Source organism: Carassius carassius, chromosome 39, assembly GCF_963082965.1.
Source record: "Carassius carassius chromosome 39, fCarCar2.1, whole genome shotgun sequence".
Lineage (NCBI taxonomy): Eukaryota > Metazoa > Chordata > Actinopteri > Cypriniformes > Cyprinidae > Carassius > Carassius carassius.
In genome coordinates this window covers 21,327,574-21,350,625 of record NC_081793.1, presented here as the reverse complement: position 1 = coordinate 21,350,625, position 23,052 = coordinate 21,327,574, and the positions used below count along the sequence as shown (strand labels likewise).

General features: G+C 37.6%; 1 protein-coding gene across 6 annotated transcripts in view; it reads right to left on the bottom strand.

The window, feature by feature from the left end:
* The window catches only part of LOC132121609 (RNA binding protein fox-1 homolog 3-like), a 442,423-nt gene that overhangs the window by 190,614 nt on the left and 228,757 nt on the right, over positions 1 to 23,052 (bottom strand). The window lies entirely within an intron of this gene.

Sequence of the window (23,052 nt, the reverse complement as noted above, 5' to 3'; positions counted from 1 at the left end):
CTGAGAAGGGAGCGAACAACAAAAAGAGAGGAGAAAACCTTGCTCTGGGCTGAGTGGCTTAAGGGGGACAAAGGCGCTGATTCAGACGGAACGGCTCACTGCGTTGCTGAGAGACAATAGGATCCCAAAGCTATGCAATATATATACACTCCAGCAGTTGGCCTTTTCCACAAGTGACGAGGCAGATTAATTATGACCATCGCAGCAAGGGGTCAATTACCATAAATCATGCCTAGAATAACATCATCAGATTTCTGCTCTGTAATTGGCTTTGCCGCTTCTGTGGCTCAGCCCCATAATTTTTTACATAGGAGAACAGTTAGTAAAACTGAGGAACAGATAACATTACAACTTGCAGGGGAAATATGATGGCAAAGTTTGATGAGATTGGATTAAATCTCACAGATGTTTCATCTGCTGTGAACCTGATGCATTTCAATTTTAAACCTCTATGGGCTTAAGTTGTCACTAACAATATATTGGTTAAGGGCATAGGTCAGAGTTTCAGATGTAACTAGGGCCAGTGGCAGAGCCACAAGCTGTTATCTACTACAGGACTCTTTGAGCTCCATTGAACCTTAGCCTGTAACTCTTTTTTTGAGCCGCTTGTTAGTCCACTGCACTTTGAAATGGGCAGGTAAGAAAACCTCACCTCTAAATCAACCACTCATACATAAAGTAACAGTTTGCAGGCTCTGCCCCACTTTGGCTGCTTCCCAGAATTATAAATGGGCTGGCGATAGCACTCAAGCTATGGAGAATCCATCGAAGGGATCTGAAATTACAAAACTGAATTAAGGAATCCATCTTTCATAATTTGTGCAGAGGTGTCCAAGAAATGATAAGGAAATGGGATGATAACCGCTAGGGTTGGCCAAAAAAAAAAAAAAAAAAGTACTGCGGTATCAAGTAAAAATTCACATATTAGTTTCTTCAACTTTGGCCACAGATTTCAACATTGTATTAAAAGGAAGCCAATGATTATTGTCTGGAAGCCAATATTTAACATAATAAATAATACATCTGTAACACATTTCCACCACAATAAACAATTTGCCCCTGAAAAGTTAGTGTACTTATTTATTTATTTCGGATCTATATCAATAATTTTATTCAAAATATATTTTTTCCATATATATATATATATATATAATATTTTAATTATTATTATTTATTTATTTATTTATTTATTTTGCTGTGGTATCAAAATTAGTATGAATGAGCATCATGAAACTTGACTGGTACTGGTATCGACTACTGAAATTTTGGTAACCTGACAACCCCTAGTATCCATTAAATATGCCTCCTGGATTTCAAATGCAAAGTGATATTGATCTTGCTAAATGTGATATTCTAGACCTGAAAGGCACAGATTTGAATATTTATAGCAGAAATGGATTTTCAAGTTCCACATTAGATCTATAGAGGCGATGGTAAGAAAGTTTACACAGCAATATCACAGGGGGATCACTTATTGCTGAGGTCTCGATCCTGTCCAGAATCAGCAGACTCTAAAACATCGATTCAAAACCTGATTATAGAGTATAAAGTCAAATGAAAAGTGCCGGGGAATAAATCACCTTTGCTCTCCATTTTTCAGAAGGACACTCGATATTAAAAATCACATATGTGTGGATCTCTCATTTGTTATTTGAAGACAAAAAGGTCAAGTCAAACATTTTCTTTGCCACAAACTGCTTCATCAACCTTGATGAATACCATATTCAAAACTACATTAATTTCTATTTAATCCAAACAATAACACAATATTTCTGAAGTGTAAATAATGATGCGTAAAAAGGTTTAATCATTTGCATTAGACCTTCAGTGGGGAAAAAAACTGCATTTAGATCTATTCTGTAATCAGATATCACTGACAGCACATGATGTATACTTTCCTGATACCAGCGGGTCACTCCATCCCAGCAGATTCAGCATATTTAACCCTTAATTTAACCCATTACAAGCAAAAGCGATCTATGTTGTCCCCCATTAACATTAGGGGAACCTGACTCCTCTTCACCACAGGCTCCTCTGCAATTATCCATGATTTTAATACATTTTAATATGTTTGCATAGCAACCTGAAGAAAATGCGAATGCATTTGCATACTGCATGCCTCTCTAATTATACGCTCATGATTAAAGGAGGAACTTAAGCAGAAGTGAAAAGGGAGAGCATGCTTAACAAAAGCAATTCCCACTCCCTTATGAACTCCAGCTCTCCCAAGACAAAACTTTCCAGTTCAGCACTCAATACGCTGGTGCTTTTACATAACACATCTTGTTGTTCCAGACAGACAGAACAAGGAGATAGAACAAGCATCGTAGATTGCCCGCCTGTCGCACCAAGAGAATCTCACATGACGAGGAGAACCAACCTGTCAGACAAGGTTTTCCAATGGCACTTTTCTGTACAATAACTCCCATGTTGTGCAGAGCACAAAATATGAGTGTGCCCCATGGTGCCCACCCTTTTTCATATTGCCTTGAGCGAGATCATGCATTATTCATGCTTTAGATGTACACTGCACCACTCTCTTTTGTCTTTCTCAACCTATTGTAAATACATTCACACTAAATAATTAAGCAGACAAACAGAAACGGGGTACGTCAGATGCTTGATCCACTCTATGACAGTTTGGATGGGCCATAACAAACCCTGCTGTGGTCATTGGCAATCATTAAAAATGCAGGCTCTCCCATTTTCATCTCTGCACGGTAGGCGTGTTATAATGGCTTGCCATGTTGTCAATCACTTCTTGCAGGGGTTTGTGATGACAGCTGATGGCTGACCCTCTGAGGCACACCTAAATGGGTCAAGCTGATGTGTGACTCCTCTTAGCTTAGTCTTGAGCATTTCTATGAGCTTGATGGCCTGTGGAAAGAGGCAATTCCTTTGGGCTTTGAGTGTGAGGTATAGCTTTACATCTGTGGTGGAGTTCAAAATCCATAAAGGCAATACCACTAGTTATCTCTAGACGTTATAACATATATATATTTATATATACAATATTTATTTTTATTTTTTTTTATAATTTCTGTGCACTGCATGGTTGAAACAGTTGTTAAGCAGACATACTTTCCGCTGCCTTTTAGAACAATTCACATTCCAGTATATAGAGACATTTCCATTTTCTAATGAGTCCCGTGAGGCTGTTCATTACATCAATAATCCAGACATTGAAAGAATAATATGCCACTGTCTTTTGTTGAAAGATTAGAGAGGGAAATGTGTATAATTGTATGGCTTTAAACACTAAAACAGAAGAGACTTGTTTGTACTGCTCGAGTAAAAAACTAGCATCACAAAAAATGGCATGATTTGTCCAATTTAGCAAAAAGAGATTAGCTAATTCTGGGTTTGGATCCTCAAATTGGTGGGAAAAACCTTTAACTCTAGGAATTGGAGAAGACCAATCAACGAACGAGACCATCTCCTTGTGCAGCATCTCTTGTACTTGACAGTGAACCTAAGCTATCAAGGAATCAACAGCTGTCTCGTTTTCCTGGTTTTCTCCTCACTCACAGTCCTCTTACCCAGGAAGCTAATGCCTCCAGTTTGGACAACTGGAGTGAAAAAGCCAAAGCAATTAGAGCCACTGCTCTTGGGTGCCCAATAACTCATTAGGAGTGTAAATGGCCAGAAGCCCTGGGGACTCCCTGCTGAGTGCAATTTACAGCTAAAACAAGCACTGCATCTCCAATCTACACTATTAGGGCAGGCTGACCGTGTTAATACAATTTGTTTTGTTAAAGTTTGAAATGATGAAACTGCCATTTTAGTCCCTCTTCGTACACCTCTGTGGCTTTAGCAAATGCATCAATTATGCTTGCAGAGGGCTCTGATCACCCTGCTGCAACCAACAGGGATTTCATAATGGCTGTGTTATTGTTTGACATAAGGAAAACAACGAGAACCTCGACGCAGGATGTCAGAGCCAGCCAAAAACAAAAGACCAGCTTTCTTTAAAGGAAAAGTTCACTCAACAAGAAATTAATTTATCACCTTCATGTCATTCCAAACCTGAATTTAACGATTATCCTGGCTACTCTTCTTGATATAATGAAAATCAAGGTGGACTTGGGCTGTCAAGATCCAAAATGACAAATAAAAAGAAAAATTACACATCTTCTGAACGAGTACAAAATCTCCTGAACAAATACACACATGAACAGGACCAAGAAATGAGCAATCTCTCATGTAAACAAGTTATAATGTGTTAAAAATGTGATCATCAGCAGTAGACAGCATATATGAAAACTGAATAATGTTAAGGAGTAAAATGTTGATCCAGGAAGTGGTATATGTCTGTGCAAGCATTGGAGGTAATCATGGAAGTGATTTACTGGATTTATGCTTTGATAATCGTACTGAATATTATCCAGATGTAGGTTTTGATAAAAATTTGATTTTCTCAACTTTTTGCTCAGAATTATGCATTTTTATGAAACATACTTATAATCAAGTGTTGATAAAAAAATAATTCTTACGCTAGAATAAAACAGATTTTTTTTTTGTTAAAAAGTATAGGCTCTGATCTTTATTTTGGTGTATTGCATATTCAAATATTCATACAGCAAATATACTGTGGGCCATCAAATATGAGTGAAAATCATAAAAAAATCGCTTGCGGTGGCTGGCAACTTTTTTATTAAAGTGCTGGCGTGGAATATGTTAAGAAATCATTATATTAAATTGTTAACCTAATTTTGAGTGTAAGATGATGGCAAAAGTAATTGAAATCTAAAAATAAGGAAAATATTCAAAGACAATTAAGTATCCAATATCAACACATATATACATATATGTATCCAACTATTACTGATATGATAAATTAAAAACAGAATCATCTAACATCATCCAATAACCAAAATATAATCAATATATAGTGCATGTCAACATATATTGCAAATATCATTTTATGTAAATAACTTCTTTTGATCTGTTCCTCAAACAAAAGACTTGAAATATACTGTATATGGAATATGGGGGGAAAAATGCCAAGGGATTTTTCTTTTGTACCGCTCAGAAGAAGGTCATACAGAACAATGTGAAACTAAGTAATTGTTGACATTCATTTCCAGGCAAACTATTCTTTTAAAGAGTAAGAGTAAGCGCAGAAGCACAAGAACACACATGCTCACGAGAGCAAGAGAAAGCACTGCCATGTTATCTGCGCACAGCCATTACACCTCTGTAATCTCAGTCGGCAAATAATCAATGACTTAACAACTCACTCTCAGCTCGTTTTAACAGCCCGATCCCCCCCAATCTCCATCTTCTCTACTGCCCCTGAGACCTCACTCCCCTCCCCCAGGGTCCTCTCCACCTGCGATAAAATGTGCCTGTACTCCATTGAAACCCCTCTCTACATTACAATCACGTAGATTACAGTCTCACTCTGAGACAATCAATGGCCTCCCAGGAGTGGGTGACCGGCTAAACGAGCATGTGCAGCTTTCTCTTTACAGGCCTGGTCAATAGGCCTTTTTTCCACAATGGATGCCTTTTCCTCAACCAGCACTGACACCAGCAACTGGCCTGTTGCCTTCACTTCTGACGGTCAGGAAAGCTTTACTTTGTGTTGTAACTCATTTGCAACTGAGTAAGAAATGCTACATTTATCTGAGGTTACTTCACAAAAAAAATTTTTTCCCTTTAAAATTTTAATGTTCTATACATTTATCGTTCTTCGGTCTTATCAGTGATGAACTTGAACAACACAGGTAAGAAATGCCTAGAACAGACTTGTGTCTGATTTTTTTTTTTACATTTGAGTTTTATATATTGGCATGATACATTTTTTATACTCATATTGCCAAAGCATGTGCATATAAATGTACAAAGCAAAATAGTACAAAAAAACATAATTAATATTAATTATAATAATATAATTAATAATTTATATATATAAAAATATATAAATTGTAAAAAAGAAAAAAAAAGATAGAATTGTAATTGACTTAGAATGTTCAAATAAAAATTAAGTTACAGGTTGAAAGGACTATGTGAAAAAAAAATAAAGAAAAAATGAATACACATAAACAGTGAGGTATAATAATAATAATAATAATAATAATAATAAAGCACATTTCCATTTCAGTAAAATCACTAAATACTATCCAATCAAACAATATTACTAAAATAAATAATAAATTATGTATATATATATATATATATATATATATATATATATATATGTGTATATATATATATATATATATATATATATATATATATATGTGTATATATATATATATATATATATATATATATAAATTAAAAAAAATTATATACTACTATGCAAAAGTTTAGGGTAAGTTTTTTTTTTTTTTTTTAATATAAATTACATTTCAGTAATCCAGTAAACACATTTGTCATGTTACAAAACATTTCTATTTCAAATAAATGCTGTTCTATTGAACTTACGATTCATGTAATGATTGGGAACTAAATACTGGAGTAATTATTGATAAAAATTCAGCTTACATTACATTTTAAAATGGTTAACAATTTAAAATAACTGTTTCTATTTTATTATCAGTTCACAATATTACCGTTTTACTGTATTTTGTACCAAATAAATGCAGCCATGATGAGCATAATAATTCAAAAACATTTCAAAACTCTTACCATCCTAAAACTTTTACAGTAAAATTAACTTGCCAGCTGAGCAAGATTCAAAATTGTGTCCTCTTGCACTGCACCAGGATGCAAATCCATATAGTTTTTTTAGAAGGGTAGGCCATTCATGTTTCAAACTGTATGAAACAGATGGACATGCAATGGCTAAAATGACGCTTTTCCCTTGCAGAGTGGTCAGCCTGTAGGCGTGAATACAGTCCACATGTAGCCACTACCCATGAGTTCAGATGTCCTTATGGTGCTGAACTGTAAAGAGGACAATTCAGCAAATGTCAGATGGAGCCTACTGCCTCTATCAATCACTTTTCTCTCTCACACACACACACCCTCTCTATCATCAGGACCCATCTCTCTTTCACCTCTTCTCCTGAGCAATGGCCCAGCAAATTTCCTGGTTCACTTCACTGAAATGTGACAAATACTGTGTGACACGAAGGGAGTTCGAGCTCCTCAGTCTTTGAGTCTCGCTTAAAGTGTTCGAGAGCAAGTGGGACACCTCTCTGCTCATGGACACCTCTCAATGTCTGCACAAGGCTCTATAAACCTGCATATGAACGCTTAGTGTCAGCAAACAGCAAATCAACCAAGCGGAACCTCTGTAGCGAGTTAAAACATCAGTCAACTCTCTTGGACAGGCAACAAACACAGCTGAGTGCACTGATTCCAAATTAAAGCACTCAGCAGTTATGAGTGAGTACAGATAATCAGCACAAAATCTTCCCTCTCCAGTTTGGCTTCATTTGAATTTTGGACATCTTCAGGGTATAAAATCTTGGTCTCATAATTAGTTGGCTTAACCTTAAAGAAGGAGACTTCAAAAATTCACGGTCTGATATGTTGGCCCAGTGCTCGCAGTGGACAAGAAAAATGAGCTGTGATCCATTTTAATGTCCTACTCTGTAAAAGGTTTTTAAAATGACCTCTGATCGCTAACGACAATGAGAAACACTGAGCTCCGGGTAAAGGTGCGCACCACAGATAGGAATGAACTCATTAAATATTTAATTTCCGAATTTCTCGAGTGACTTTTCTCCCCTTAAATCTTTAATGAAGATTAAACATTCCTAACAAAGACTAATCAACAGCCCTTAAGATAACAATCATGGTAGAAAAGAGGTGTAATTGGTCCATGGCTCTATCATAGTCTCTTTACTATGTGCACAGTGCACACACACACATACACAGCACATTCATGCAAGTGGCCACACCCACACATGCAAACAAATTGTCAGCAAATTGTACCGAAAGGCTGTAAGGCATTTCAAATTTGTGTACCTTTTTGAAATGGTGTAAGTGTAAGTGCATACTGATATACAGTACAGACCAAAAGTTTGGACACACCTTCTCATTCAAAGAGTTTTCTTTATTTTCATGACTATGAAAATTGTAGATTCACACTGAAGACATCAAAACTATGAATTAACATATGTGGAATTATATATGGAATTATATACATAACAAAAAAGTGTGAAACAACTGAAAATGTCATATTCTAGGTTCTTCAAAGTAGCCACCTTTTGCTTCGATTACTGCTTTGCACACTCTTGGCATTCTCTTGATGAGCTTCAAGAGGTAGTCACCTGAAATGGTCTTCCAACAGTCTTGAAGGAGTTCCCCGAGAGATGCATAGCACTTGTTGGCCCTTTTGCCTTCAGTCTGCGGTCCAGCTCACCCCTGAACCATCTCGATTGGGTTCAGGTCCGGTGACTGTGGAGGCCAGGTCATCTGGCGCAGCACCCCATCACTCTCCTTCTTGGTCAAATAGCCCTTGATTCCTTCAGTGTGAATCTACAATTTTCATAGTCATGAAAATAAAAACTCTTTGAATGAGAAGGTGTGTCCAAACTTTTGGTCCGTACTGTATATTTGGTATTTGGTATTCTTAACCGGGGTGCAATTGGAAATTATTTGGTAGTCCCAAAACAGAAGAGAAAATCTGTCCGTTTTGAAAAGCACCGGGCATAAATGAAGGTGACATGTGAGGAAATGGAAATTTGCTCATTTATTTGTGTCTTCTAGTGTGTGACAGACCATGTATGTTAATGTCCCCCTCAGTCTTCAATCAGACAGTAGATTGGGAAACTGATAAAATCTTGGTATTAGTTGAGAATATTGCAAAACAGCGAGCCAGATCGAGACACAAATGGAGAGAGAGGGAGAAAGAGAGCGAGCTAGATGGCTGAATGATTTCAGAATGAGGTAATGACAGTGCTAAACCAATTTATACCTCGATTTTTGCAATTTTACAATCTTATGATTATAACTTTTTAGCATTTAAGCACAGTTGCTTGAATATGACAGAATGAATGTTCTTCCTGTTCTCATGTATTTTTTTATGTATGAGCCTATGAGAAAGACTATTGACTGATTATATTTTCAGTCCACTAATAGATGGTGTTCAGATTGGTTAGGAACAATTTTTTCCTCAAATAATCTGATTAAAAGCAGCCCACCATCTATAAGTGGACTGGAATAAATAGATGCATCATTGGTCAAAAATAGTAACATATACACTAATGAACCAAAACATTATGACTACCTATTTACTATGCTGTTGGTCCTCCATGTGCGGACAAAACAGTACCGACCCTACAAGGCATGGACTCTACAAGACCTCTGAAGATGTCCTTTGGTATCTGGGATCAAGATATTAGCAGAGGTGGAGCTGCTGTGGATTGAACTTGTTGTTGGTCCAGCACATCCCACAATTGAATTGAGATCTGGGGAATTTGGAGGCCAGGGCAACACCTTGAACTCCTCATCATGTTATTTAATATGTGCAGTGTAGGTGCATTATCCTGCTGAAAGATGCCACTTCCACCATGGAAAAACCCTATCATGAAGAGGTGTTCCTGGTGTGCAATGTTTAGGTAAGTAGCATGTATCAAATTTACATCCACATGGCTAGACCCAGAGTGTCTCAGCAGAGCACTGCCCAGAGAACCACACTGTCCCAAAGTGCATCTTGGTGCCATCGCTTCCCCAGGCAAATGGACCACACATACACAGCCATTCACATGAGGTAAAAGTAAATGGGACTTATCGGTCCAGGTGTCTTTCTTCCACTGTTCCAAGTTCCTATGGTGCATGCCCATTGTAGGTGCCCTTGACGGTGGACAGGGGTCATCATAGGTTCTCTGATTGGTCTGCAGCTACATAGTGACACATTCCTCCCATAATTATCATCAATAAACCTTCTGTTGGCTCGAACCAGATGGGAAAGTCTTTGTTTTCCTTGTGTATAGATGAGCCTTGGGTGCCCAACTCCCTGTCACCGGTTTGTGGTTTGTTTCAATGTCATCATCTGATTGGTTAAATTACACATGATTTCCGGGAGACGTGTGTGTCACTCTTTAACGTTCTACCTGGGAAAAGGATTTCTTGTCGCCAACCCCCCTCATGTTAGAAGATCTAGATATTATATATCTGCAGGGTTGCCAACTCTCACGCATCTGGCGTGACACTCACGCTTTCTGCATCAATCTCATGCTGAAGTCCAAGCGTGAGTGTCACGCCAGATGCGTGAGAGTTGGCAACCCTGAAATCTGGTCTGGCTATGCGAGACTAATTCCTGCCCATTGCTCTTGCATTAAACACATTGGGCCCTATTTTAACGATCTAAACGCAAAGTGTAAAGTGCACAGCACAGGTGCACTCAGGGCATGTCCAAATCCACTTTTGCTATTTTAACGATGGAAAAACATTTTTGGAATGGGTTGTCCCTATTCTCTTAATAAGTAATGGGTAATGCGTGATGTTCGATAAACCAATCAAAATGTCATCTCCCATTCCCTTTAGAAGCGAGATGCGCTCGAGCCATGGCGGATCTCTATTTACATGGCGGGATTTGTTGGCGGAAAAGCTGAAAACTTCTCAAGCGAAGAAACCGATCTGATCATGAGCAGATCATCTATGGGGCAAGCAGGAATCCACCAAAGCTTCCCGAGGTAAAGAAGTCAGTTAATACATATGTGTGTGTATTGGCATGATTGTTCAAATAATTAGCTAATTTCATTCATCACTATAAGTAGTAATAGGCTGGATTGCAAACAGGTAGCCTAATTCTAATACATGCAATGACTATCCATCATTAAATTTGTATATTTATGTAGCCTACACAAAAATATTATTTCTACACTGTAATCCTTTTGTTTTTAATATTTGGCATGTCTGTGTGATGCGCATCCCTGTGTGTAATAATCAAAGTCAACCAGACCAGACTGCCCATGGGCGCACAAATGGGCGCAAATGCATTTGCTAATTAAACGACGTACCGCTGGACGGGAAAATGCAAACGGCACAAGACTGAACCTAGCAAACATACTTGCGTTGTGCCTTGTCTCGGGTGTATTACAGGGCCCATTAATTATGAGAACTGATCGTTTGCTTACATCTAATATACCTAGACCTTAATATTTGGGCTTGTTAGGAGACTGTCAATGATATTTGCTTAATCTGTGACTGGTTATAAAGTTTCAGCTCATCAGTGTATAACATTGTGTTTGACCAACCAACCTGAGCTTGTAAATCTAATCTCAGAGTATTTCAAAATGCATATGCATTATCTTCATGTTACATTACATGATTTATCAGTATTTTATAGTGTATGAACTTAAAAAATGTGTGTGAGTGTGTATAATTCAATAAAGCAAATACCAATAGTCGTTCAGTCTGCCAAAAAAAAAAAAATGTAATTATTGTCTCGCACATCATGTTCAAATCATACCAGCCGATGCTCATCACACACTCAAACTCACACACACACACACACACACACACACACACACACACACACACACACACACACACACACACACACACACACACACACACACTTGCAAGAGGCTCAGGGAAAGAGCTGACTTAACCATTTTTCTCCATTTCACAAAAGTAGCTGCACTGGTGTCAACATGATGAATGGGGGAATGTGGAGAGAAGGTGCACACTTTCTCTAGGGTAGATGGCTCCTCCTCAGTGCCCGTGCCCGGCACAATATACCAATGAAGGGCTGAGGAACTGCGCTATAATGAGCGCTAACATGTGTTTTCACAACACAACATCAAAAGCCTTTCACATGTACAAATGTTTAGCAAACAGTCCCTGCTCCCAGACAATTCTTGCACTCCCCCGCTTGCGTCGTCTGCATTACATGCATCGCTGCCTGCGCAGCCATACATAAATAAGCTCCTCTGCTGCTTCTTGTGCCGACATGTACGGAAATGGAAGGGGGGCTTTTAATTGTTTAGCGATTAAGTTATCATGGCAGCAACGATGCTGAGAGAATGAATCGAGAGGACAAAATTAGAACCACTGACTACACTATCTGGGGCTGTAAGTTGGCACAGTACAGTGTTTGGAAAGGACTCTTGCCCTCTTAGGAATCGGTTCCTTAGCCAGCCATCCGGCTTGTTCTACTAATTTACTCGTTTACATTTAGCTAAGACTTCTTCAACAAAAAAAAAATAAATTTACAGCGAAAGTCCACCTGGAACAACCTGAGTTTAATGATGAAGTGTGCAATATATATATAAACTATTAATAAACAATAATTCAATTTATAGCATTATCAAAAAGAAAAACAACACATCTGATTTGTTTGAGCAAACAGCTCAAGTTTGGGGAGTTTAGGGCTATCGTCTTCTGATCAATGTCAGATAGTGTCCGGAACCCTGTTTGAATACAGTATTTTTTGCAGTTCAGAAGTCTCACTGGATATCTGTGACTTATTGTGAAGAGAGACTTTTTGAAACTTGACTCAATTGAGAAAATGTGCTGGTTATAGTTGTATAAACTCAATGAGAACAGCAAAAGATGTTCAGCGATTTTCTAAAAAAGTGTTTTTATTATTTGTAATATTCAAAGAAAAAGTGAAATAAGTTAAATATTAGTAAATACCATAAAAAAATAAATTACCTTTATAACACGCATATATATTTATTTACGCAAAAAACACTTTTACAAATATTTTATTTAACAGAAAATTCTTCTCAACTTTTATAAGCGTAAATTATAAAACTGATTCAAGATCAAATACAACCATACATTTAATACAGATTCTTATGTCATACTTATTCTTGGGATCAATCCCGATAACTATAGACATCGTAAAATGCTTCAAAGCAGAATGATTATGCCTTGTTTGCACTGCACTAATTAAAAACAAAAGATTTATAGTTCTCACCCATGAGTACTTTAAACCTACAACCTTTCAGTTTCAAGCTCAGATCTTCAACGAAGAGGTTACAACACCTACTAGGAAAGGTATGTGCTGCCTTTTGTTGAAACCTCTTTCAACATTCAGAGAACCTCAAAACGATTCACACGGGTAATACCAGAAGCATATACCACCCCCTGCCCCACTACCAGGGTCCCTCTCCCCACTTTCCTTTTCTATGTGAGGAAAAAAAGAGGGAATTTTATGACTCCATTTTTGCTGCGGCCATTAAACGGGTGGGAGAAGCATTAACGACCAGCCCCAACATTTTAAAGTATTTGATTGAAACGATGCATGACGCTCAGGGAATGTCGACGCATAGACAAAGTAGAGAAAAAGAGATTTGAAAATGTCAGCAACTCAGCAGAGAAAAACTGTAAACTTGTCCAGCTGCCCTGAAACTTTTGTGTCTAGAACACCTCAGTTTGTCTTTTTACTTTCGTCTGGATCAGTGCCGCGTGTTTACTTATGTGTTGCAGACTAAAGGCGTCTCTGGAGAGCCTATTGTTTGGGGTGTCTAAATCTTCAGAAGACAGAATAGCGTGGGAGAGAGGATAGATAAATGTTTGGTACCACCTGCTGGACAGTAGATGTCACTTTGGAGAAAAATGAAGTGAAAATGAACAACAGATTACAGTGTGGCTGCTCCTCATCTCTCCTGGAACAAGTAGGTGGAACTGGGTGTGTAAAAGTGGTTCATAATTCTCCCTCTGGGACTCTTACAGTCTTAAAGCTTCCAGTTGTATAATTTCAGGCTACTATGTGCAACATTTGACAGTACAAGTTGGATTAATGCAAAGCACATTACAACAAAGGACTTTAAATGAAGCTTATAATCTAAATGGATTTGCAACAATGTATTGAATTAACGCTGAGTGAAAGATTTATGCAAATCTGACATAATGCTATATCAAACGAAAGCCATACTAAGTTAAAAAGATAAAATGGCGCACGCAAATATGGTCAATACGTATTTCTGTAAGACATAACTGCTGATGCAGACTGCGGGCCAGTGTTACACTATCAATCAGTGGGGAACCATATCAATTTAAGCATTTAAAAGCAATGACATGAATCACCTCTATTCATTATATGATGTGCACATGAATCGAAGATTCAAAAATTAATCTGGGCAGCAGAGCTGGCCGAGGTGGAAACATATGAGCTGAAATGCTCAAATCAATAACTGCATTATTCTTTTATAGCCTGAAGACAGTGATGCATACAAAGCCACGAATGGGTCATTCTGATCATCCTAGAAGCTCATCAGAGGTTGAGGAGCTTCTTTTAGAACACACGACTGCTTATGGTTTCACTTTACGCAGTATAAACATTGAAAGATTGTGTTTATCAGTTCAACAGGAAGGAGAAAAACAAGCAGGAGATATTTTGCAATAGTGTGGAAATTACCAGCTTTTTGCCTGAAGTGGGCAATGTGTTAATGTAATGGAACATAATTCAGCTGCGACTAGGGTTAAAAAATGACTTCCTGGCCGATTAATACACCATTCCTCCATACGTTTCCACTGAATTCTCATAATGCACATTCCCTGCTTCCACTAGGCCTGCTTTTCAGCCATTTTAATTGTAATGAGTCCATTGTAAGCTGTATTGGGCGAGATGAAGGGCTCATTATCATCATAAACAACATCCTGTGCGTCCTTTAAGAGGCCTCAAATCAGTGTGACAAGTACCCTCACCCTCGCCCCACTCCAAACACTCAGGAACTGAGGGCTTAATAATGCAACACTGCACGATTATCATTACAGCTTTTTTCTCCGTTAATTTTTGATGAGGAACTAGTGAAAGAACATTAACCACAAGGAAGCACATAGTTTTGACTAATCATATTACCGCAGCAGGTTGGGAAAGGAGAAATTGTTTAAGCCCAGCACATCCACAATAATTTGCAAGGAACTTTGCAAGCAAGATTCACTCGCTTTAGAATTTAGCTTAACAAATGGGAGAAGTATTTAAAATTTTTATTAATAATTTGATATTAAATCTTAAAATGAGGGGATGAACCCTCTTTAGATGAATAGTCCACCCCCCCCCCCCCCAAAAAAAAAAAGATAGAATCAACTGATTCATTAAAAACTCAAACTAGTTAATCATTCATGATTCGGACATTGCTATTTTTATCACTAGATTTTTTTTGTTTTGTGAACAACAAAAAATTAAACGTAAGTCTGATTATCAAACAAAGTTTCAGAAGACTTCAAATGTCAAATGAACTTTTTTGTGCTTTTTTTTGTTATTTTGGAGCCCGACAGCCATGGTCACATTTACTTTCATGATATTACAAATATTAATAAAATCCATCTTTTGTCTTACACACACACGCACACACACACACACACACACACACACACACACACACACACACACACACACACACACACACACACACACACACACACACACACACAAAAAGGCTTACAGTCTTACAAGATGAGGTTAAGTAGATAATGACAAGATTTAAAATTTTGTCAGGTGTAGGACATTTCCTTTAATATTAAACAAGCCTGACTTTACGTTGGTAATCAAATGATCACAGACTATAACTTATCACACGTATCACAGCATATCAACCACACCACAATCATTTCTCGTCTGTATGATGGGATAGGATGCTAGCTAAGATTAACTTCCTGTTTGCGCCTCCTTGGAGCAACTGACAGAGAGAGAAATCTTTCGATAATCGATGTCATGTCTCCATGCTTCAAAGAATCTCCAATCCTGTCCAAGCAGCATTTAAAACATCAAAACTTTCTAATTAAAGGCATGTCATTGCGATTCTGATTGGAGTCCTGAAATTTGGCCAGAGGGGCTCCTGCTGAAAGCAGATACAAGGCAAACAGTCTCGGGTGTAATTATGATTAGAAAGCCCTCATTTGAAGAGCCCTCATAAGAGTGAGCATGAGAGAAAAGCCCCTTTATAACCAAAGTGTGGCTGATATTGCCTTGAATGGCATTTACAATGGCATGCCACAGCAAGGCAAGTAAAACATCACTAGTTCTAGACTAGTTTACCCTAAAAAATTTCAATTTTCTCATCATTTACTAACCTGTATGTCTTTCCAAACCTGTTTGCCCTTTTCCTTGGCAGAATACTGCAGAAAGTGAATGGTGACCAGGGTCAGAAATTAATCAGGGATTCCAAAATCAAAAATAATGACCCCAAATAAGTAAAATGTGGGGGTAATCATGTCTCCTCTGTTGTTATCTGTTATATAACATTTTATATATTTAATTATATCTAAACTTACACTATAGACCAGTGGTTCTCTCAAGATGACTTAAAGTAAGACAGAATTATTACATGTGATGTGTTGTGTGTTTTATTTATTTATTTTTATTCATTCTCAACAACTTGCATGCCAAGCTCTAAAATATTAGAAATTGTGAGAAAGGAGAAAAATAAAAAAATTGACATAGTTTCAGTATTTGACATAAATAGCTAAGTAAATATTAGATAGACATAACATAAGCCCTCATAAAATGTTTAAAATGCTCCTTTAAAATATTGCCCATTAATAAAAGCCTTAATTTCTGACAATGATGGTGAACATGGATGGGAAGCAATATTTGCAGTGAATAGCTTACATTTCAGTCTGTTCTTCACAGAGCCATCAGATGATGCTTTTATCATGTTTAGTTATTTATTTATTTATTATATATATATATATATATATATATATATATATATATATATATATATATATTTTTTTTTTTTTTTTTTTTTTTTTTTCAGATTCAGATTGACAGCATTGTTGACCATCTCGAATTTCATTTTATGTAAGAAAGCACTGTGAACATTTTTCAAAACTTCTTCTTTCTCCTTTGTCTTGAAAGTCACAAGTTTGAAACGACATGAGGGTGCCAAAATGATCACAAAACTTTACATTTTGGGTGAGCTGTCTCATTAAAACTTGTTGCACATTAACACTGCAAGACAGCATACTGTAATATATAAGTGGTGTATAAAAAGGGCAGATACTGAGTAAGCACTCTTTTGCATATTTCTTCTGGTTCTCAATATTTTACAGCATGAATTATAATATTCTGTTCTTTGAAGTCTCCAGTAAAGCTTTGCTTTGACAGAGTAATTCCAAATATATATTTTCCTCACGGCATGCTGGCACACACCACATCTGCTGTGATTTAGGCCTAAAACAAACAGCTCATACAGGCAGCAGCGGATGCCACTATGCACAAAGGTAACCGAGTTAAGATTGAATGCTTTCATGGCAACTGGATTTACATTGACAGATCCGTAGAAGCTGCAGACGTACAGAAACAAAGCGGCGACGCAGTCAGGTGCAATCTTTACTTTTCACCCCTCTGCTTTTTGAAAGCATCTGACCAGAAAGGGCTGAAATCTGCTTCAGTGCTCGAAACAGGTAAAGTGCGTTCATGTCAGTCAAACTTAGACGTTTGTATTTGACCATCTACGCTGAGTGATTTATTCAAGCATGGTGCGCAAATTATGCTTTTCTAAGTGTTTTAAAGGGTTGCTCCACCCCAAAATGAGAATTTTGTCATTAATCACTTAATCACCCCCATGTCGTTCCAAACCTGTAAGAGCTCAGTTCGTCTTCGGAACACAATTTAAGATATTTTGGATGAAACCTATATGCTCTTCTGTGCTCTCCATGTGGTGCGGAGGACACAGAAGATCATATGCAGCACTGTGATATGGAGTGACACAGAGGAGACTGTTGACAAAGGAATTATTGAATAAAGGCATTATATTTGTTTTCTTCGCTTACAAAAAGGGTTCACATCGCTTCATATAAACAAGACTGTTTGATGGCAAATGGAGTATTCTGACGATGACTTTTCATACCTTTTATGGACCTTGACACTGTTATTTACTTGCCAGTCTATGGGACAGTCTCAAGCCTACGCAGCCCCCCACATGGCATGCAGGAAAGAAGTTGTAGGCTAAATCGTGTGCACGATTTACTAATTCATTCCCTCAGTGTACTAAAACGTGCACACGATTACTATTGCGTTCCCTTGATTTACTATTTCGTTCACTCGATTTATAAATTGTGCGCATGATTTACTAATTAATTCCCTCAATGTTCTAAAACGTGCACATGATTACTATTGCGTTCCCTCAATTTACTATTTCTTTCACTCAATTTATAAATTGTGTGCATTATTTACTAATTCGTTCCCCAAATTGAGGGAACGCAATAGTAATCGTTTTAGTACACTGAGGGAACGAATTAGTAAATTTATTTATGTTTTTCTTGCATGTCATGTGTCCTTACAAGCCTCCAGGTTTTCATCCAAAATATCTTAAATTGTGTTCCGAAGATGAACAGAGCTTTTACAGGTTTGGAACGACATCGGGGTAAGTGATTAATGACAAAATGTTCATTTAAGGGGTGGAGTGTCCCTTTAAGGAACACTATTTTAGAGGAAGGAGTGAATATTTGACCTTGAGGATCTTTGTTATTCGTGGATCAGATGGTCAGTTTAATGCTGAGTTCAGGAGGTTTAGCCAGGTCTATCATTTCAACTCTTTACTCAGTTGTCACAAGGGACTTTTCGCTCTCTCTTTCCATTCTGTTAATGGCATCAATGGCCCTTCACCTTGGGAGCACAGAACTCAAAATATGGGGGAAAAAAATGCATTTGCCCGTACAAAGTGACATTTAATAATAATAAAAAAGGTTGTTTACTGAAAATTACGTGTTATTCGCTTAAAAATATTATTGTGATTATTATTTTAAGGTTGTTTAATGAAAATTATTTCATCTGATACAGCAGATATTGTCATGTTTTGAGAACTTATTTCAAATGGAGAGAAAAAAAGAAAAACGTTTAAAAAAAATGTATATTGCATGTTTTGCTAAATTAGTATGATAAACAAAGTCCTATATTTGGCAGAATATATTTGCACTTTAAAAACAGGTGCAATGACAGCAATTCATCAAACATTTACTAAGCGGTAATACAACTGAGAAAATAAATGATTTTGGCAGGATGATAAACTCAGTCGTGAGAGAGATTTGTAGATAATCAGACAAAACGGGCGAAAATTGCATGAATAATTTGTTGAATCGAGAGTGAGACAACCGCACTGTTACACAGCGTGCTCCAGGGGTTGGAGCATCATCGTCTGCGGAGACGTGGCTGAATTGACTAATACCTCTCTCGCTGTGAACAATAGAGATGAATGTTACTTTAAATACGAAATACTTAAATCCAGCTTTCGATGACTCCAGGCAAATATCATTAATCACGCGTGGCCCACCTCGCTCAGCACGCGTGTGCATGACTAGATGATGGCTTTCCCTGACTCAATCCATCACGTACGTGTCGTGAGCGTGGGCCCTCGTACCGGCTGAGAGCCTCCATGTAGGGGCCCCGCTAAGTGAAAGAGTTACAACATCTGTACCTGGCGCTGGTCGGTGCTCTCAGAGAATCCTGGCTCCCCACTTAGAATGTCATCCAGCTCGTTTTAAAAGAGCATCACATCATGGAGCTCTTTGTTTGATATATCATTCCTCATCTTTACAATTTTGGGAAAACAGGTCTAACTTATCAAATTTGCACCTGAAATCCCACCGGTCACAGTTTTAGCACATCATGTGTGGGGGTGATGTCATCCTGTGACAGCACTTCCTATTCTCATTAGACAGGCCTATAAAAATGAGAAAGGTGGCTGTTTTAGAATATCCCATCTGCCTGAAAGTGAATCAAGTTATCTCCATTATTTCAGCACTAAGGTGTGCGGTGAAAACGCCAACGCAGAATAAGTACCTTTCCACCTCTCTCAAGAAGTAAAGACCACTCTAAGTTCACCACAGGCCTTGGTTGTACATAATCATTCTTAATGTCTAAACATAAACGTTTACTGCAGACGGCATTGTGATGTTTGGCAGAAAACATGCTCATTTTGAAGACAGCATCAGGGCAAAAAAGGGGGAAAATGCTATTGCTATTTGTGAGTAATATTTAATTAATGACTTTCATAAATAATGAATAGAGCGGATGTAATTGCAGATGTTTTTATGATGACAGGCTTGGCTTCACTGGGCTTTTTTTTCTCCTCCCTCTTTTCAATTACTGTTCCGAACAGGGGGAGGCAGAGAAAAGGAATGGATGGAAAGAGAGAGAGAGAGAGAGAGAGAGTGAGGAATGGAAGAAGTGAGAGAGAGAGAGAGAGAGAGAGAGAGAGAGAGAGAGGCTGGTGGAGGCAGAATTAAAGAGGCTTTTTGTCGCGTTTAATATCAATTCATTCCATGGACTGCTGACACAGGCAGTCCGGAGAGCCCAGGATTTATGGCTCCCTCTAATGGGCATGCTCAGAATCAAAGGCCTGTCGTCAGCACTACTTAAACCACTCCTCTCTCACTCCCTTGCTCCGGCCCTTTCCTCTCCACACGTTTAAAGACACATACTCATTTACAGCTCTACAGTAGCAATTCTCTACTAGTTGGCTCAGGAGCAAAATTTTAATATGGACATCAAATGGCGATCCAACACAGCACCGAAATTTAAAACAAGCAATTTATAGTTCTTTATCTTATCTAGTATTGTCTGCTTTTAAGGATAGCGATATGTCATGCAACCTGTCCGTGCTGGCTTCTGTCTAATTTGGCAAGCTTCAACAGTGAAAGATGACACCGTAGAGTATTATATTAACAATAAGCGGATTCAATTTTCTGTCCTAACAATGCAAAATGATATGGTCACTTGCATTTTATTTTATCATTTTATTTCACATTTTGCATGGTTTTATTTCTGCAATTGAGAACCACATCTGTGAAGGGACTCACAAACACACAAACACACACACACACACACACACACACACACACACACACACACACACACACACACACCAGACCAATGCGACTGCGTTAGTCATTTTGGTCTTATAAGGCACTTTTGCATTGCCAGAAGAAAAGGTAAGATCAGTAAGATGAACTTGAAGTTAACTCAGATTCTGTTTAAGGACACAAGGAAAATTAAGTCTAAATTAGCTCTCATTCACCATACATTCAAACATTTGTGGGCAAAACTTGTAAGCAAAAATTTTCAAAGAAAAATCAAGATCTATGAACAAGTTCACACTTTCTAAATTCACACCACACCACTCTCTGGCTATGTTTACACGAAAACGATGTAGTCAAAAACAAAAAAGGTTTTCCCCTTGTGTTTTTAAAAATGTTGACGTATACACAACAACGTTTCCAAAGAGATTCATGCCAACACATATCCGCAAAAATGCCCAAAAACACTGTATTATGTATGCCAGGCCAGTAGTTGGTGCTGTCACCTTGTTAGTAAACAGTACCTGTATGGAAGTGACGATTATATGATTTATATGATCTCCTCTGTTGGTTGTAATATTGGTGAAGTAAATACACACTTTGCTAAAAAAAAAAAAAAAAGCGTTAGCAAACTCTTGAGCAACAACAACAGCACCATATACTCTGCCATTGATGTGTATGTTTGTTCGCGCTTGCCTTTAAAAATCAACAAGTACTGCACATGTCTACATACCTAATATGTACTACGCACGCGCATGACATCACTATTTTCAAAGATTCCTGTATTGGGTGTTTACACGGAAATGATAAAGGTGCCATTTTCAAAGACTTGCACTTTGAATAGGAATGTGCCCGAATCAGAATTCGGTACTCGAAAAGTTAATAAAGTGCACTACGTCACCCCTAAAAGGAATAAATGCATGATATACGAGAAAAATATATTTCATTGCTTTCTTTCACAATTATGTCATTGTGTAATTATCCTGTATATAAATTGCGGGCATCAGGGAGCAGTTATTAATATGCAGGACATTAAAATCACTTATAAATGCACATTGGCTTTTTACTTTCACTTTCTCTACTCTACTATGGAGCGGCACTACTTACCACACATTTCACAAGATTAGAAGTTTGTCAGTGGAGCTCAGGATGTGCAAATCATTTACCTTTGTCCTATCAGTCATTTCGCCTTACCTCTCCTTGTTTATGTGGTAAGTGAAATTTTATGTACTGTTATTTAAAAGGCAACCGCTAGCAAGCGGCTAACCTTGTCCCTTTAGTGGCTCCGTACAACATATTATTTGTTTTCCAAGCCTTTCCGAATATGGATTCGCTATGCAGGCACATCCCTAACTTTGAATCACGTTTAAAAAAATATGCATTTTCAGAACCCAAAATGCTGTTGCTGCATAAACAAACAGTCAAAAGGGATAAAAAGTTTCCAGTTTTTGGCTGAAAACTTTGTTGTCTAAACAGCCCCTCTGTCTATCTCTCTATCCATCTATCTACATGCAATTGTCATAGATTAAAATAAGAGCTTTATTAATATACATAAATTTCGAATGTGATGGAAACTATGTTTGCAGACATGCATGAAATTTGTTTGTAAATATTAATGAATGAGACCTAAACTCTATCTACCAGGTTTCTAGTAACTAATCCAATGAGGAAACACCCCAGACAGTCGGAAACCAATGACACTGAGACATACAGCGGATAAGGATGATATTGGAGAGAGAGAGAAAGACTATAAATGTACTGTAAATTGTGCAAACATTTGAAATCCATCCCATGAACTGAAGAGTCAGACTCAATTTCAACCCAACCTTTGCTTACAACACCATTGACTCTTGAAAGAACATCTAACTCAACACCAGGAAGATCATGAAACTATATATTGAGGGGTCACCAGTAGCAATCAGACTCATTTGCTGCCACTAGGCAAAAAAAAAAAAAAAAAAAACCTTACAAACATACAATTTAACAATATGACTGAGTGATATTAGAGGTGTATTTGAGCAACATCAGGCCGAGTTAAAGTTAATGATGGCAAACTTTTCAGTATTAACTAAGAATGCTTCAAGATCCTTACGTTCTTCCAATAAACGACTTCTCTCTGTTCCTCGCTCTCATTACAAAACTAAAGGTGACCAGGCCTTCAGAGTGGCTGCTCCCAGACTGTGGAACATCCTCACTCTCTATATTAGACCCTCCCCTTCTGTTTCTACTTTTAAATCTTTATTAAAATCTTATCTTTATTCTTTAGGTTTTGAATGATGGTGTTTATATTTTTACTTTTTAAAGGTTTTGATCCATTGTGTTAATTCTGTTTTAGTATTGTTTTAATTTTTGTTTTAATACCTCTGTACAGTACTTGGGTTGCAACATCTGTTG